The sequence below is a fragment of the Malus sylvestris genome, chromosome 15 (assembly GCF_916048215.2).
Source record: "Malus sylvestris chromosome 15, drMalSylv7.2, whole genome shotgun sequence".
NCBI classification, from domain to species: Eukaryota; Viridiplantae; Streptophyta; class Magnoliopsida; order Rosales; family Rosaceae; genus Malus; species Malus sylvestris.
Window position 1 is genome coordinate 29,281,324 of NC_062274.1, and position 5,502 is coordinate 29,286,825.

Sequence of the window (5,502 nt, forward strand, 5' to 3'; positions counted from 1 at the left end):
GGAAATTGAGAATTTAATTCTGAAAATTGGGCTTAAGGGATGAACGGGAGTTAACTCATTTTAAGGTATTTGGAGCCAAGTGGTATAAGCATGGTATGGGATGTGCATGCTTGGATGCCTTAGGTATGTGTTAGCAGGATTAGAAGGGAGTGAGTACATTCATCTATCTCATTTGCTCTATTTCATGCATTTGAAAGAATTGTTACAATTTAATTATTATTTTGTTGGTACTTTTTGTTTTGAATTAATTTGTGCACTATAGTTATTCCGCTGCGCATTCGATAAATTTTATGTAAGATTTTGTTATATGATGTATGGTGTAATTGTTGTAATTTAATTTTATTTTCCACCATATCTTGGCTGTAGAATTTATTTCTATAGCTAAGATATGACTCACACCCTAACTCGTAAATAGTTTTTATTCACAGATTGAGGCATGACAATCACCCTTCTAATAAACCTAGCCATAAATTGATAAATAAAAAGTTGCGACGACTGCAGAACATAAACCAAATTAAGCTTTATTACAAAACCTCGTTTTATATCTCACCTAAAACCCTAATTTTCTTTTGTTGAACAACATTTTCAATGAACTCATCAACAGTTTTGCTAGAACTTCCACCTTCATACACTGCTTTTCTAGCCAATTCTTTCCACTCAAGCGCTTTCTTCTTTATTTCTCTCCCTCTCTCTCCCGCGATTATTTCGCTTATACAAAGTTCTACTACCTCCTGCCTCACCACCCCCTTCTCATCAGCCACAGCCTTCATTCCAATTTTCCACACATCCATAATGTACTTGGCATTGGTGCTTTGATTAGTCCATTGCGGCAACGCCACTATCGGAACCCCCAAACTCAAAGCCTCCAATGTTGAGTTCCATCCACAATGCGTAACGAAACATCCGACAGCTTCATGAGCCAAAACCTCCAGTTGGCGGCACCATGAAACCACCAAACCCTTATCAAACGTCTCCTCTGCAAACCCTTTTGGGAGCTTAGCTACTTCTGATTCCCTAACCACCCATAAGAATTTGCTTTTGCTCCTCCTCAACCCCCACGCCAATTCCTCCATTTTCTCAGCTTGGAGTTGTGCTGCACTGCCAAACGCCATATATGCGACGGACCCTTTTAGCTGTTCATCTAGCCATTTCATGCATGCATCGTTGTTGGACTTGAAGAGGTTGACACCATATTCTTTGTCGTTTTCAAGTCGCTTGTCCAAGTAGTAGGATGGTATAGTTGGTCCAATGGTTCTCAATGGTAAAAACTTTGTGATCCAATCCACCACCTAACAAAAGCAAAATAATTATACAAAAGAATTATTAAACCATCAAAATCTGTTCCTCTAATTTCTCTTATAAACCATATGCTTGAGATGAGTGAATTGCATAATGTGTCATGCAACATAAAATTACGAAATATGCACTCATATGTCAAATATACCAAGTGAAGTAAACTATATAAGTTTCACTTGTCACGAAATGTGGGTCCACTAATATGATAAAAGAACTATATAATTATTTTTTTCAGTTACAATTAATAGAGAGTTTCGAATCCTGAACTTAGCCGACCTTTATCCATCTCCATCCTCTCACAACTAGACTAACCCTGCTTAAAGACTTATTTACTTTCTAACACTATATACTAAAACCATATATATCATCAGTTTTGAAACTTAAATCAAAGCTTTAATTAACTCCAAAAGCATATCATTACCAAAGGAATGAAGCTAATTAACGATTAAAGCATCTTCCAAATGTACTTGTTCTTCCAACTCATAAAATGAGTTGCATAAGACCCAATTAGTTTTGTCAACATTCGAGAACTGACTCACAACTATATCGTAGACAGCAAGGTAAGATCCCAAATCATATAACATGGACTGCCCAATGTTCAAGTGGTGGCAACCCCATGCAGGAACCAAAATCTTAGACTGATCTATTCAGTAAGAGGGAGTGAGCAATCCTTTGTGAGAATGGTAGTAAATGTTGACAACAACACAGGACTGAGTGAAGAAAACAGCCCCAGCTATTCCAAACTTTTGGGCAACGTCTAAAGGCCAATAGGAATGAATGCATCATAAACAACACAATCAACTGGGCAACCTAAGCTTGAAAGCTTCTCAAGGAGTTTGGCCAAAGTTCGTGAACCAACTTGCTTAAAGTTGAAAGACTATTAATGAATTCGGAAGGACATGTGTTCCTTTTATGGGCAAGCTTGAATCTCGACACGTTCCTACAAACACGAACAACTGCTCTGACCCTCCGTGCACGTCTAGAACCTCATAGGTCGTCGGGTTGGCTACGATATGTCGAGTTGCCCCTTGGTTTTCACCTGCCGAGACCTAGGGCCAAAAGTGATAGCCCTAAAGACCTAACTAGAATATTTGAATTGTGGAAAAGCTTGTGTTTCTTGTGTTTTCTCTCTTCCTCAAAGCCTCCTTATATAGTGGTTGGGAAGAGCGTACAAAAACTGAAAAGCCCATAAAAATCCCAAATATATTCTATTATGATTATCTCTTGATTTTCATCTAATTATCACATAGATAATTAGGAGGTTAGTATCCTCATGTGGGTGGAATATCCTATGATATTTATTTATCCCATAAGATAAATCCTACAAAAGCCCTCCAAGTAGGTAGACTCGGCAGTGTTTGACACGACACGGTGACATGACACGAAAATAACGGATTTTGGGTCAACATGATAACTAATCTGGTCATTATCTGGTGACCAGTTAATAACGGGTATACACACGGATAACACGTAGGTAACCCGTTTGACCCGTTAAGAAAAAATTTATTTTGACAATTTTAAAGTTTAATTACTAAAACATTTATTATAAAATACAATTGCTATATTAATATATACAATATATTCTATATTAAATATATAGTTTTGTATTATTATTCTATATATGTTAAAAAAAAAAGTTTTAGTCATTATTTATTTTTATTATGAGAGTTCCTTATTATCATTACTAGGATAAATTTTACTTAACATGTTGTCCAAAATTAAAATAAACTAGTATAGTATTTGTATAGGCAAGAACTAAGAAGACATATATACAAGTATGAAAAATGTGAAAGAATATATAAACACTCGTAATCATTATTCCTCTACGAGTAGATAATGGTTACACTTACATCATCGTTTAGATTTTTAAAATCCTCCAAACCCTCATGAATAATGTTTTTTATTTGGGGGCAAAATTAATAAAATTAATAATAATTATTGTAGAAGTGTAAAAAATGTAAAAAAATATATGCAATCACTCATAGTGACAAGCTTTACAACTTTCATGAAAGGGTCAACTTCGAAATCCAATACCATAATCCATAAACCTTAAATTTATATTTAACCATCGATTGTCATTTAAGCTTTATTCTTCTTACTGAATTTCATTTTTAAAATTTTCTTTTTTAAAAACATGATCATCTAGCGGATGTAAGAAGATGAATGGTTCAGAACTTTGATATCACGTTTCGATATTTACGGTTAACTAAAACATGAGTCGATGTTATATAGTTTGTAGAAACTTTATAAACATCAAGCAATATTTTCACTAACCATAAAACTTTGAATATACTATCAACGATCCAAACCGTTCATATTCTTGCATCTTCTAATAGATCATGTTTTCAAAAAAGAAAATATGAAAAAAAAAAATTTGATGAGAACAAAGAAGCATAAGTGTAAACAACAATCAACGGTTAAATTTTGATCTACGATTTATATGATTATAGTGGCGAATTTCGAAGTTAAGCTCTTCATGAAAGTTGTAAGGCTTGTCATTACGAGCGTTTGTATATTTTTATTATATTTTTTACACTTCTACATTAATTAAAAAACTATTAAAGACTTTACTTAAATAACAGCCGTAAGATAAATGAGAGTAAATCTGTACCATTGGATTCTATTTCACTTATATTATTAGAACTTTTTTGGATGAAAAAACCCCTTCTCTATTCCATTATTTTCCAATTTTACCATTTGATGAAAACAAAAGCCCTAATCCCTTTCTCTCTCCCCGCTCATGTAACCTTTTCTCTCGATCCCGCTGTATGTTTTTCCTAACCCTTCTCTCCCATCGTATGTTCAGTTCTTCCGGTAACCTCTCTCAATCTCTCTTTTCTCCTCCCTCGTGCAGTGGATGGAATCATCCTTGTCATATCTGGTCGTCTCTACATCTCTGCATCTCTGTATCTCTATGCCAGCTAATGTATCTGTGATTTCTTTGCAGGATGTTACTGCAACACTCAAGTCCGTTTGAAAAATGGAGAGCACACGACTTAAGGATCTCAGACCTAAGGTAAAATGTAATAATCTCTGGCTCCCTTTACTGATGTAGGCTTGCATGCACTAGATCTGTGAATTTTAAATATGCATGTGCACTCTCTGTGCCAAAAGTTTTTAGATCCAAAGTGGTCAGGACTCAGGATGCTAAGTTCGGAAGGTTAATTTTGTCCTATGGGTTTGGGACGGATTGGGATGGGTCTAGGTGGCTATCATTCGATGAGGGTTTGGTGAATGAGAGCCATGCCGTCTTTGCACAAAGAGAGAGGGAGGGAGTTATTGTCTTCACTGCACCATTAGTTTGATTTCCTATCCCTAAGTATTTGATTTCGTCTGGAAGATGACTTCTAATTCCTATAATAATGAGATACTCAATCTTCAGTCCTACTTAGTAGTAGCGATCATCACCTGTTTGATGAAAGATACACGTGAAACAATTGTTAATATTTAGGAACCAACAGAGCTCCTTATTTTGGGGGTTTGTTTCTATTTTTGGCAGGAGAACGATTTGGAGCAAGTGACTCTGTTTAGGCCCAAGATATTGGTTTGGGCTGAGTGTAGAATCATTCTCGGCCCAGAAGGATTTATTTAAAAACTACTAGGGGTCGTCTTGTTCATGGGCCGTATGGTTAGGGTCGTTTGAATCCTAGTAGGAAAAGGAACAGCCTGGATAAGGAAGAGGCGGGGGAAGTTCTACGGTTAACAGAAATCCTGGTGTGATAAGGAGTCCCGGTGAGATGAGGAGGTCGAGACACATTTTGAATACGGCCTGATAGAAAGGTTAGGTCTAAAATCTTGATGGGAGTAGACATACTCGAGATGGTGTTTGATTAGAAGAAGAAGTCCTAATCCGAGTAGGGTTTAACTACTCGGATTAACTCTACTCAGGAAGTATCTGATGCTATAAATAGAAGAGGCTGTGCATTGTTCAACCCTCTCTAATTCAACACACAATTGCCTTGCGCAAACTCTCTCAACAAATTTGAGATTTTTTTTATTTTCTCTTTTCGCTGACAGATCTTCCGTTGGCATCAACAGCACTGTGAAAGCAACTGGTGATATCTTTAGTTAGCATAGATAGCTCTGTCGTCGTAGAATTAGCCGATCTCGCAGCATCTTCCGTTAGCATCAACAGCACTGCGGCGAGGATGGTTGGTTACCTATCCAAGTCTCGGTCGAGAAGGATTTCTGAATCTTAATTGATCG

At 36.4% G+C, this 5,502-nt stretch overlaps 1 pseudogene; it reads right to left on the reverse strand.

Moving 5' to 3' along the window:
• Positions 1 to 539: 539 nt before the first annotated feature.
• Positions 540 to 4,172, reverse strand: LOC126602893 (UDP-glycosyltransferase 74E2-like; annotated as a pseudogene).
• Between the last annotated feature and the right edge of the window lie 1,330 nt (positions 4,173 to 5,502).